Source organism: Empidonax traillii, unplaced genomic scaffold (genome assembly GCF_003031625.1).
Source record: "Empidonax traillii isolate 1590-97213 ecotype Southwest subspecies unplaced genomic scaffold, ASM303162v1 scaffold932:size235031, whole genome shotgun sequence".
In the NCBI taxonomy this organism is placed as follows: Eukaryota; Metazoa; Chordata; class Aves; order Passeriformes; family Tyrannidae; genus Empidonax; species Empidonax traillii.
Window position 1 is genome coordinate 1 of NW_020956125.1, and position 14,366 is coordinate 14,366.

The window sequence follows — 14,366 nt, forward strand, 5'->3', positions numbered from 1 at the left end:
AAGATAGAAACAAGTTGGATGGTTTAAATTAACCCAAGAGCCAAAGCATTTTCATTTACTGCCTACTTATTCTAATTTACTAGATAAACTTCAGGGAAACTCAGTGATTTTCTCTCCATCCAGAAATAAGCCAAATGAGAAGCCACCCTTTAGTCACTGTCACTGACTAATTGTGCCCAAGCATTTAAATAAAAGTTATTGAGAGAAGTTGGGCTTTGGTATGATTTTTTTAAATTAGTTATGTCTCTTTCCCCCCAGTCACCATTATCCAAAGTAAGCGCTATTAATTTGAAATTAATGGGAGGATAATGATGCAGCACCGGTTACAAGAGTATCACAAGAAGGTTGATTGTGCTGGAATACCACTTTCTTTTTCTCCTTGCTGGAGGCTAACACCTGGTTAAGGAGAAACCCATTATGGTTTGTTTACATAACACCCAAAGTTGAAGGAATTGTGCTGCTTATTACTAGAAATAAGAATTTCTTGCTTCTGATTAGCTTTTAAATGGACTTTGATACATGAAGAGGTCAATGTAATATGAAGACAAACAGCAGAGGGGCTGAGACTCAGCTGACCACATACAAACACATATTTCAGGGCGAGCTGAAAAGATTTTAGATGTCTTAAAAAAACCCACCACTACAATCTGAAGCTAAATCCCACCCATCCAGTCTGTCAATACACCATGTTCTTCAGGTAGGGGAGTTCTTGATCTCCACTTGTTCCTGACCTGCGTAACCCTGCAGTTTCTGGCTGTTTGAAGTGGTTATTAACCTTGGTAGCCCTTATGCCACCCTCTTCAAACTCTAACAGAAACTGTAGGAACACCTCCCATACGGCAGCACGTTCTACACAAAAATGCCAAGTAGAGGAAAGCAGCATCTTATTGCCATTGTAGCCATGCAATCAATACCAGCATCTGAGAAAAAGACACTTTAGAGGGATTGAGTGTATTAAGTGGGATGCAACCAATGCGGGGCACAAGTGAGTGTGCTGACAGTAGGATTTAGGAACTAGAGACTCCTACTAGAAGAACAGGCAAAAAATATGATCTTTCTTATTTCCAGATTTTGAATGATTTGTCCTAAAATGGGATTAATTTGAATTGGGATAACACATGTTCACAATTTTTAAGGTTTAACATCATGAACAGACCATGTGTTCTGGCATAAAAACTGCAGCCACTGAAGAGAAAAGACAAGCTACACTGTTAGAAAAACAGATACTTTCACTTCTTTCATAGTATTACTCTGGTAAAGAGAAACTTTCAACCATTGCCTCTCTATACATGTGACACATTTTTCTCCAGAAAATGTCTTGTGCTGTGTGCAAAAATGGTACTAACACTGGTGTCACACAGCTTGTTTCCATCTCAAACTTCTGAAACATTGCTATAACTCAGCATCCTTGAGTCACCTTTCAAGAGATAAAAAAAGTTAATTTTTTTTTTTGTTTACAGCTAGAAACTTTCAATATTCAGCTATGCTAAAGATTTTTGCTATGAGTTTGTTTTTCTTTCTTATTCCACACTCTTTTAAAAGCATACACTGCCAGGACCTTAGACTAGTGCTGTAGTAATTATTTTACTTACACTTGATTATAAGCATAGTTTGGGACTCAGAATTGAGAAAGAACTGGTTTTCAGTGAAAAAGGGAAAAAAAAAAAAGGGTCAATTATAGGAACAGTTTGATTCAACCACCAGCAAAACTACTGGGGTGTCTTAATAAAGCCAGTGTCCTTCCCAGGGTATCCTCCAACAGTCTTTTCCACCAGAGCAGTCCTTATCCAAGCAGGGTGTGCTTTTGAAATACATTGCACAAGCTCCCTCCTCTTGACTAAAGAGGCTTATTGGTAGCTCTGAGATGGCAGTATGGGGGTCTGGCAAATATTTCTGTCATTGTTGCAACGCAGCTGCAAAGTTTTAACCTAACTAATGGCAGCGGGTGGTTTCTAATACCAAAAGGTCACTGAGTCACAGGAAGCCAACTGGCCCCACTGTATCTTTTCAGCTCACAATGATTACCCTATCTATTATTGTTCTCTATTTGTAATAAATACATCAAAATCTTAGGAAAAAAAGAATCCATCCAGAGATGTGGGGATCGTTGCCAAAAATAAAAGAGGAAATTTAAATTAAAACCAGCAGCTGCTCCTAATCAGCAAGCCAAAAAGAAATAGCCAATCACAATAAAATGAAGTCCAGCCCATGCCTACATTTCATGCAAATTTCAGACCTTAATGTGTCATTTCCTGAAATGCTGGCTAAAAAGGCAGATCACAAGGAATTCCTTGGAGTTCCTCATATTTAATCTGGCCTACAGCACCAACATCCTCTTCTATTTTGCAAGGACTCTTTTTCTTTTTCTGCCAAATTGCATTCTGGGTCACCTTTCAGATGTAGCTTAACATGCCCTTTCCGTGATGCTCTAGTCCCATGGGCACAGGAGAACAGAATGTAGCAACTAAATCTGCTTTCGTTCCAAAGCTGGCTTCTTTGATATTGCTGTCGTGAGATTACTGAACAGCAGCTGGGAATTCAACAAAAAACACAGAGGTCAAATTTCAGTAGCTAAACACAGGTGCTAAATTCAGGCAGCTGCTTCTGTCTCCACTGTACATTCAGTCAATGAGGGTCAGCTAATCTTTGAGTGTTGTACCCTCTGTGCGACTGGTCTGGTTGTCTCAGGTAAGGGAGGTAAATATTTAAACCTGGGTACCAGAGGGAAGACAGGATTAAAATCCAATGGCTGCTTCCTGACCTGTACCTTCTTATATATTCTAAAGAGAAGAAAGCATGTTACCATTTTGAAACATGTATAGAAATGTCCTTTTGTAATGAAGAGAAATTGTACAGATCTTGTTGCTGGGGATGACAAGCCAGAAAATACTCTGACCCACACTGGTATCTGTATCACTTTCTGTTCCAGTCTGGTTAACCCATGATCAGCCCTTACCACTATCAAAGAAAACAGAAGAGATCTAACAATATCAATATGAAAATCCAGTTTAATTAATAACTTTGTTTACATTGAACATTCATGCACCAGTACAAAGCATAAGTGCAGAAAGTGATATGCTGTGATAACGAGTTTCACAAAATGTGTCACTTTTGTATGGAATTCTTTTAATCACATTTTCAGCTTGTTTGCGGTTGAGTTCGCTGAGTTTCTCTTGGTTTTTATATATAAAAAAGTAGGTAACTGGTTTCTGTGCTACTTACTCTGTTCCTTTTATTTACCCTCTGGATTATCACATTTGAGCTCTGTTTCAAAGACTTATAAACTAATACAACTAACAAAGCACTCCTAAATCATTTTTCATTAAACTTTCAAGGTTCACAAACTTACTTCAAAATAACTGTCAGGGGTTTTTATATTCAATATTATATTAGATGAAATTTTCAGAAATCAAAAAGCTGCAGTGGAATTCCTACCTTTTCATTGAGGTGTACTATTAGAAAATGTCCTTAAGTTTTTTGGTTCAAGAAAACTGCTCATTTATGAAAACTGTTCCATAATATTTTCACTGTTTCTTCAGTGGTCTTTATGAGGAGGGTTGGCTTTGTAACATTTCTTTTTATTTTATGACATTCAACATTGCAAACCTTGATCTCACTCTGGCATTTAGGCCCTACTTTAGTCTACAAAACAAATCATCCGAGGAAGGAAAATTGCAATTTTAGTAACCTTTTCCATGAATGCTGAAAAGTCTCCAAATGTATCATTAAGGTCAACACTCTTATATTTGTTCCCTCACTAAACTGATGTAAAACTTAACATTTATCTCCTATTATCAACCTCTTTCCATAACATTCTGTTGTTGCATTTGTCTTTGTAACTAAATGAAGCCATCTCAGCTCCAAAAATATTTTAAGACCTATATGGTTCTTGCTGCTTCTTTTTAGTCGTTCCTTTAACATACCATAATTTTTAAAATATTCTTTGACCACTGTGCTTTAGAGAAAAGGTTACTTCCTGTTCCATTTTCATTTTGAAAAAGATCTTCCAGGAAAGAATAAGCACCAGTGAAAACAGATTTTGAAACTTCATGTGCCAATGGGGAGTTGAACATCCAACAGATAGGGCATTAACAGAGCCTCAAGGGGCAACATTTCAGCAATGGAATGAGGCAATCAACCAGCTGCTGGCAGAGAAACTCCTGGTCCGATGGTGTTACAAATGTGCCTTTTTCATTTGCTGGAGATCATCTGAATGCCAGCCTCAGATTTCACACCAGTGTTTCTCAAAATCTCTGAAAGGGGATAGATGGTTTTGGGGGGCACGTTTAAGTTTTTCATTCCTCTTGATGGTATAATGTTCACTGATTGGCAATGTGATATCACCTTATATAGTGATAGATAATAAAGGTTGGAGGGGTGGGTTTCCTTTTGGTTTTATTTCTGTTATTATTATTTTGTTCTTATTTCTATATTCTGTGATTTCTGTTCTTTCTCTGCATTTCTGATTTTAAAATTTAACGTGCTGTAGTAACATCAAAGGAAGCCCCAAATGCCTGAAAATGTTTGCTGATATAGATGCATGTGCCAGAAGTTTGAAAAGCCTTCTGATTCTTACCTCACCGTGAGAAATTTTTTATTTGTCTTTACTTATTCTTCCTCTTAATTTTCTACTAGCGGTTGCACTTTCTTTGTATCTACTCTTTAATGGTAGTAGTAGTTTAGTGCAGAGGGAAGAAATCCTAGGTCTGTTCAAGGGAAGCTGTTGAAAAAGTCTCTTTTTATTTTGCTTTATCAAGCAGGGCTAGTTTGTAGTGAGCAAGTATTTATTTATATTCAACTTCAGCATAAGGCTCCATTTTAAAAGGCACTGAACATACACAATTTAAGGATTCAAGCTACCACACGAACAAATACTATAAACTCAAATGCAGTTAGTAAATAATTCGCAGTGGTAGAGATTCATTAACCAATTATGTGAATTATGCATTTTACTTTTAAATGGGTTAGATATTAGTAATCAAAGTTCCTAACAGAGTATTTTATGGGTAGAGAAAGAGGCAACAAAGTCAAGCATAACCATGATTTTCCCCTGTATTTCTTTCTGTATTTAATAAAGGTTTGAATAAAGCCAGGACAGGCAAAGCACTGAAAAGATAAACCATGTTAAGATACTAAGGGAAGTTGCTCTTTCATAAGGCAATTCTGTAAAAAATCTCTTTACAGGATAGCCCTGACAGTCTAGATGAATGAGCCTAGGGCTAGAATATGAAATTTAATGGCCCGTGACATAAATTTAGTACATCAGGAATGAATTTGGCTGAACAGAATGCATTAATATACAGATAATTCCCAAAGTAAGGTGAATCAAACCAGTATCAATAAATTAACAGATGGACAAATTTGATATTCTGTCAGACTCAGTGTTTGTGCCAGTGGAAAAGTAATAGTCCTGAAAAATACTAGTAGGATGTTTAAACAGGATCCACTTGTAAGATTAAGCATGTTTTGATAAATCCAATTAAGGTAGTGTGCAGAATTTGAAATAACTCATTGAGTTTCATATATCAAGTTGACCACTGCACTAAAGAAGAAAAAAATGAATTTTCAGGAGCTAATCATGGGAACCCACTCCCATGATTTACCCTGCACATTCAAGACTAGCTGTGTCCACCTGGGAAAAAGGGAAGACGCAGCTCCTTGAAGTGAAGTGTTCTTGCATTGCTGATCTCCACGTCACTGTGGCCTACAGGGAAAAGAACATTGTGGAAGCAGGATCTGGCTCCCAGCACATCTGAGTGTAGATCTTTTGATCTTATCAGAAGAAACCTGAATTGTCAGAAGACGATTGAATACAGCATAACGGGAATGAGATGGGAAAGTGCTCAGAGTCTTTGGCAGAAAAAGTCACATGTTACAAATGTACAAATGTTGTTAAAAAACCTCTAAAGGAAGAGACTGAAATCTGGCAAAATCTTTCTATGGCTAATAGTTTAAGAGTCTTACACATCAGCTCCATGAAATCCGTGGGTTTTCCTGTAGGCAAACTATTTATGTTCAAAATCATAAAGGCAATTTTTAGAAATATTCCAACTCAACTAAGATGGATATACTAAAGTGTTGTTTTCTTTCCTTTTCTTTTTTCTTACTTCTTTAGCAAATTTAGAAATTTTAATGCAGAAAGTCATTAAAACAGTGGCAAGGAGGAACCCAGTGAGGACACAATGATGCCTCTGTACCATGTTTCAAAAGTGTACAATTAGGACAAGCAGTTCCATTCAGGTTTGGTCCAATTGAGGTTTTATGGGGTTTTAGGTAATTTATTAAGTCTTATATCCCCTTTCCATCTCTTTTAATATTTCACACGTGTAACAAAGGGAAGGTTTGAGCAGTTTTAGCGTACAAAAGCTCTGTGAAAGGTTGAACAAGACAGAAAAAACAGAGCACAGTGATTAAGGAACTGCTTTTGTTACCCAAAGAAGCACACAAAAAACCCCCACGATGTATCACAAAAACAGTCTCAGGAAAGTTGCTGTAAACCAGTTTCCTTCCTGTAAAATGAAGACCCAGAGATATAGTTTCTACTGGTTGGATTTATTCATAATCAGACCTATTTATGCAACTTTCCAAGGGAAGAAGATAGGAGGAAATATTGTGTTTCATTCATCACAGGAGCCACTTGCATGCCCTTATGTGCTGGACATGCAGTCTGCCTTTGTGAGAATGACAAAAAAGCTGGTCAAAAAATTTTAGTCAAATGTTTGTTCCCTCAAAAAGGAAGGTTTTATGAAAAAGAAAAATAAAAGCCCAGGAAAAAAAAAAAAAACACACAGACATACACAAAAAATAAAATACACACACACATATAAAAATTAATTCAAAAAAAAGTTGGTTTTATTACTTTGGAACCTCAAAAAGAAAATATTAAAAAATACTACTCTTGATGACCCAGTGTTTCACCTCTCTCTGACATCCTGCACACACCAAGGCATTGTATTTCACACAGAAGGCCCAGTAAGGCCATGCTTTTTATATAGCATAATGACTACTTCAATATGGTTTAAAAAATTTTGTGCAACACCATAAGGAAAAATATTTCTTCTCTGACATTTTGAGACTTTTCTTTATTGAAGTCATCAGACTCTTTCATATAAAAACAGGTACATCTGTTGCAATGAAAAATTTTGCATTTTCTGCTTTCCACACAGATTTAGGAGACTGCAAATATTGAGATATGAAAGTTTTAAAGTATGCTAGAGTGTAAGAAAGGAGTTTTCTTTATCCCAGCTCAAAATCCCAGTCCTGTAGACCAGTAAGTTTTTTTTTAACTTCTAAACTTGACACACCAGAAATTTTCACTGTTGCTAAAGTTAGAGGAAACTGTGAAGAAATAAAACACTTTAACTTCCTGATTTGATTTGGCACAACAGTAGTATATTGCATTTCTTTTTGGACATCCAACTAACATTAAAGTGAATATATTTATTTCTGTAGTGTTATCAATTGATCCTTATGTGACAATATGAGATTTCAGAATTTTTAAGAGAAGTGGTAACTTTCTTACTTAGGAAACAGTTCCTCTGCTAAATGGTTTAATGTATTAAAAATGCTCTCAGAAAACTTACCAAGCATTAATTTTATAAAATTTATTTGTGAAAAGTGTCATTGGCACAATATCTTTATGCAAGTTGTCAATGCATTTGAGATTCTGAAAACTCCTAATAGAAGCTCAATACTGTCTACAGAAAGCTCTGTAACATTTGAAATATCAGAATAAGTCTATAAATAGATGAAAATTCATGTTTAGAATTACTTGACATTTTAGAAATATCTATTTGTCACTGTCAAATTTCTTTTAAGATTTCCCAAGTACTACAAATTGCAAAGAGCATCCAGGCACTAGTTCAGTATCTCTTTATTGCCATCAAACAAATGGCTCTATTTTCATCCAGGAAAAAAAACTCTTGTCAGTTTTACTCCAGTTTAAGAATAATAAAACATTTTGCCTGTAGACTGTTTGCATTAAAATCTTCTTTGTTTCCAGTCTTGTTGCTGTGTGTCCAGTTGAAAAGCTGATGAAGATGACACCTGGGTTTCTTGGTGTCCAGCATGAAATGTAGAATTGTTTTCAACATCTTTAAACTAAAATCTCCAAATCTTTTTCAGCATGAACCTGCAACTCAGTGAATGTTTTTGCACAGAGTGTTGGATAGATTCTTGTGATTCTCTTCAAAGCAGACAGGATTATAAGTTGATAACAAGTGACAGAACAAGAGGAAAGTTGTACCAGGGGAATTTGAGATTGGATATTAGGAACTATTTCTTCATTGGAAGGGTTGTAAAGCATTGGAATCGACTGCTCCAGGAAGTGGTGGAATCACCATCCCTGGATGGGTTCAAAAATTTATGGAAGTGGCACTTGAGGACATGATTTAGTGGCGAACATGGTGGTGGTGCCGAGCTGATGGTTGGACTTAATGATCTCAAAGCTCTTTTCTTACCTTTGCAATTCTATAATTTTGTAATTCAGTGTAGCTGGAAATTGGGCATTAGTCACTTCCCCTATATCCACCTCATTCCATACCAGATGTCCCAGAGTATCCCATAACTCTGTGTGTGCTAGAAGACACAACATATGACCAACATGAAATGCATATGATGCAAGATCAGCAGTTGAATGCCATGCAGGATGACACAAACATCCCAAACAACACTGAACGTTGCTGTTCAACTTCATCACACTCTGGTTAAAGCAAGATGATAGAAAATCCTTTCAAACAGCAAATAGCAGGAATAAATTATGAAAACGAGCACCTTAATATCACTATACTGCTTTTTTGTAGCATTCATATCGGATCAGGAAGTCAATCAAGAAGCAAAAAAGAATCTATGAATATTTTTGCACCTTTCCAGGGAGTAAATCTCAGTGGTTAACTTGAAACTTTTTGAGAGGATATCTAGTCCAAAGAAATGTTAAAGCATGAGCAATCAGAACTTCTGCACAAAGCATTCAGATCTGGTGCTTGCACTACCATCTCAAGTGAAGAGGTACTGAAGTGCCTCCATTTTCTCCTTGACCTTAGAACCTAATCAGGCTTTCATTGTGCTCCATTTTCACTCTTACTCAGAGTCAGCACTTACAGTTAAGGTGCCCAAAAAGTTTATCACCTCAGGTTCTGCTGCTCTACTGCACCAGAATGTACTGATTCCTGCACATGAATAGCCCTATTGAATTAGAGAACAATTATCTGTAAGAAAGGAGGTCTAAGCTTTTGGAGGATATTTGAGAAGCAGCATGACAAAAGCACTCAGATGCTGCAGAGGAAAGCAGAAGTGTTTTTATCCATCCATCAACTCAAAGAGCAAACTAAGAAGTTTATTTAATCACAAAAGTCTTGCTGCCATTGTCATATTTATTTCTGTTCCTTCCAAGCTCACTTGCTACATCAGTCATTCCAATGGAGCACAACCGTGTTCCACATCTTTGTATATTTTGTCACATAGGAATGCTGGCATTCATGCCAGATGTCTACCTCTGCAGCCATGGCTTATGTGTATGTCTTCAATTGTAGAGGAATGTCTACAGCATATGGAAAATGCCACTAAGAAACCCAGGCTGGCTTTTAAGTAAATGGTCAAAGCATTTTGTCAATTTAGAGAAAGCTTTTATATCGAGCTCTCCCATTTTCACATGGGTTCTCTGCACAGATTTTAACATAAAGTAGCACTTTAAAAAGCTTTCTGGCTTACAAAAGAGAAACTTCAGAAATGTAGTGATGTGGGGGTCTTCTCTTTCCATTTAATTTTTGCTTGCTGCAGTGGGTTTTCTCCCGTTTTTATTCTTTTCTCTTTAAAGAGGCTTGCAGGTCATATGCAAACAAGATTGGCTCAGACAGAGGAGAGAAACCCAGCCACAAGAAATTCTTGCACTGCTTCTTCCATGTGCTTTTCATGCAAGTTCCAACATTTCCCAAACTCTTTTCTTACCTTTCTTTTTCTTTTTTTTTTTATTTCTCATTTTCTTTTTTCTTTTCTTTGCCATCCCACACAGAGAGTCCTGGCTAATGTAAGAACATTCCTCAGCAAACTTAATTCAAGCACGCATTTTGTGAGGGAAACCAACCAGTAACACAAGGAAAGTAAAAATTAGAGGAGAAAATATTGTTTAGCTCCAGGAACAGGACATTGTTCTAAAAGCAGTACTTCATGATTCACGAAATTAGTTCACGAGTCTAATTCTTCTTGTCTAGTAACTCTACTGAAGTTTAAAACATACTTGTTTGTACAGTCAATATGCTAAGATTTAGCAAGTATTTTTACTAGTCTATCTAAATACTATCTTTTTAAAGGCTGCCGACAATACTTGGAAACTTGATGAAAATATATTGGAGATTTGCTATGTGACTAAAGTAACTTTGAGGTTTTTTAAATTATTTTTTATCACCATTAAGACTCTTAAATGTTATATTATTGGAAGAATTGATGGTAATAAATATGTATAATTCAAAATCACAGAAATGCTGACGTTTCCAGAAGTTGAAATTTGCTTAAGCAGAAATTTATTCAGAGTATCTGTCTGTCTTTGCTCAGAGCATGGTTTGAGTTTCTGCCTTGGCCACAGCCTTCCGAAAGTGGTCAACGGCAGCTCGATAAGCACTCGCCAGGCACCAGTACAAAGCGAAGAACTGCATGTTTGGGTCCTCATAAGAAAAACACCCTTCAGCTAAACGACGTGCCATCTCGTCAGGATCAAGCTCTTGTTCTGGCATGAACTCCCAACTGATGGGAGGTGTCACGGCGTCCTACCAATTTGCCAAAATTGGCCCACATTCCTTGCCATCCAGAGATTGGCTTTTTCAAGGCCTTTCCCAAAGTTCCAGCGAATCCCTTTGAGGTTCGGCCTTTCCTGCAACAAGGAAAGCAGTGCCACACTACCTTTCCAATTTTAAATAATACTTCCATGACCTTTATCAACAATAGCACCGTTGCTAAACAATTTATGTCAGGATTGGGGCCAATTCTAATCCAAGGGCCCTCTGCTACTAGGCCCTTGAGGTCATAATCAAGGAAAGGTAGACATTGGTACGTGCCTTCTGGTTCCCTTCCTATAGGAAATCCATAGATATATATGAAAAGGGCTAGGATGGCCAAAAAAATGAATAAAAAAGCCATGTTTATATATTTGTTCTCCTTGTTCCCAAACAATAGGTATATTTATATAAACAAGCCTCTCTTGGTAGTTTTCCCGGTAACTGTTCCAAAACAAACCGGGATAACCAAAACAATCCCCATACCGGTCACCAAAAAAATATGTGATGGTTCGGACTTGGCTCCCTGCCAAATGCCCAACCCCCCAGTAGCAGCCCTTCTCTTCTCCCCTTTCTACTTCCCCCAGGGCAAAGGAAAAAAACTACGCAAATTGAAGAGCCCGAAAACCAAGTTAGTTATATAAAAAATATATTTTATGTATATTACAGTTAAGATGCTATGTACACAGCAAACGGGAATCCAAACACCCCCCAAAGGGATAGGGAAAGGGGAAAAAAGGGACGAAAGGAAACAAAAAGGGACACCAAATAGATGTGCACAATCAAATCCGAGAACTAGTAAAATAACTAGTAAAACAAATCTTACCACGTCCCTTAGAAAGCAGGCTTGGCAGACACGGTCAGCACTCTCCAAGCTTCCACGTGGCAGGTCAGCGGATGCTGCAGGCCTCAGCCTTAGATAAGCGAGACCAACGCAGGGACCCACTGTTCCTGAACTCCGGCGGAAGAGAAAAAGAACAAAGGCTTCTCCTCCCTTCTTATTTATACCACGATTTATGTAAAAATCGTATGGAATACTGGGAACACTGCCCCTTCCTTGGTTACAAACTGGTAACCAGGGAAGGCCTAGATTAAAACCTGTCTATATCTGTCTACAGGTCATGACACTCACCTGTACTGAGAAATAAATAATTTTAATGATATTTGTTCCTTCGTGCCTCAATTGGTTTAGCATAGAAAGAGAGAAGGTAGAATTATTTGGGCTTCTTAAAGAATCATAATAAGAAGGTTTAAACTATGCAATTTAAATAGTGTTCTTCCTTCCCCCCCCCCCTTTTCAATTACATCCAACTTCTGATTTTTTCCCCTTCTCTCTGAGCTCCAAAACAAACTCCTCTTTGACCAGTGATGAAATTGTAGCCCTTTTGGAGCTGAGGTGAATTTCACTCCTCTTCAGCAGGGACAGCATTGTATTTCAGTCTACTGAAGTCTCATTCTTACTGCATGATTTGGGAACCAAACTTTCAGCAGAAAGGCGTTGTTGACTCTAAAGGCTCTGGGGTCCTTTCCCATTTCAGGCAGTCAATACCAGTATCTTGAGAAGTACAGCATAAAATTGTGCATTCAACCTCTGCTTACATGTGTGCTTGGAGAAGGTGCAATATTTGACATTTGACTTGTTTTCTAAACCCATTTAAATCATCCTGTGTCTAACACATCAGTCAGCCTATTATTGTTCCTTTTAAAGTGCCGTGTGTTCATGTCTTCTTGAAACATTTTTAAGTCTTGGCCACATACTGATCAGCATATTTCTTTAGGCTTTGAAAACACTCAAGATTTATTAATTTTCCTTTTTGTAGATTTTTTTCCTTTTTGAGAGTCAATATTAGTCAAATTACGTCATTATGTTAGCCATATTCAGGTCACCAGCCTCCTCAATCTGTGCATTGTTTTAAATGTGTCTTTGAATATTATCAGTCTCCCCCCCCAAAAAAAAAAAAAAGATGAGGTTTGTCTTCCCTTTTTCACCTGCCTGTAAAGATGAAGGACAACACTGAAAAATCTGATGGTGATTTTTGTTAAATTTAGTTGGCTGTAATAATGACTAGTAGAAATTTATGAGTAGGTATGTAGCCTAGATTTTTGTTTCATTTGTTTATTTGTTTTTTCCATTACCATTTCAGTTTTATTCAACATTTGCCATGGTTTAGGTTTTTATACACACACTCAGACATTACACAAGAGGAAGATATATATATTCTGTATTGATTTCCAGTGGCAAGAAAGATTCTATTTCTAAAGAATGATTGAAAAATAACTTTAATAAAAATAAAGGTGCTAGACATCTCTTATAAAAAGAAGAAATAAGAGCATAAGGTATTCCAAGGAGGAGCTAGGGCAGCAAGAGACAGGAATCTGCTTTCTCAGTAGTCTACTCTGGGTATGTTAGACTTTCTTTCCTCAGTTATAATTCCCTCCTGTCTACGGTTGTTACAGAAATCTGCATTCATTAAAAAAAGGATACTTTTTGTTTGCTGACTGATATTTTTGCTGATATGATACTTCCAACAGAATTTTCTGCTTTGTTCTCAAATTCAGTGGCCGTGAGGTAAATTTCTTCCACATAGGCTCCTTTTATATTATAAAATTTGATATCTTCAGTGATTCAAGAGCATAGCCAAGGTGTGGGTTTGTTTTTCTGTCTAGGGCCAGCTCTGCAGTGCAAATAAAACATTATCAAATCCATTTTCTTCTTGTTACATAGAGTGATTACACTAAATCCACTAAATCATTCAGATGTGGAGTGTTAGCAGAGGATATGTAATGTAAATATATGCACAGTGCAATCATAGATTTACCTCTTCTCTCAAGCAGTCATATGTGGAGAATTTGGTGACAGAAATATCCTTGTCCTCTTTTTATAATTTTTTTTTTTAATTGGAACCATCAGAGCCAAATCTCAGTAAAGGTAAACAATTAACATAGTCTGCCAAGAGAGTCACACTTCCTCTGTTCATTGTGAATCTCCAACATCCTCCATCAGCCAACATTGCTTTAAGTTTTCCTGGTATGTCCCATTTAAACTAAAAACTCTTTGGGGTACAGATGTCCAGAGTAGAAGTGGAATGCCTATAACAATATATAACACATATAACAATGATATGTCTTCACTGCATTGAGTTCCAACCCATCCAGCCATTTCATCAGACGTAAGAACACTACAGTCAGACTGTGCAAATCATAAAAATTCATAGAAAAAAAAAGGCAGTAAGTCCTTTAATTATAATATTAGCATAATGCATCTTCCACTTAATAGCAATGGGGACTGGTTTCATTAAGACAGTAATAAACTATACTGTGAAGATTTCTCACCTCAGGGAGGAACAAATAACTCTTTTGCATGTGTTTTGTGACCTCAGCTGCACAAGCAGTTGATGCCTTTTCAGTGTCTGGAATTTAAAATAAAGATGTGTCAGCATCTGGCCCTGAGATCTCAGGCACCACTGCTGCAAGTCCTTTCATAAATCTAAGGTTTTTATTTCCAAAGCATATGGGTAACAAGTTCCTGTGACAGTTCAGCTGTAACGCTGAAGTTTCCTGACCGTGGCAACACTTCTGTGGGAATGTGGGCTGAAACCA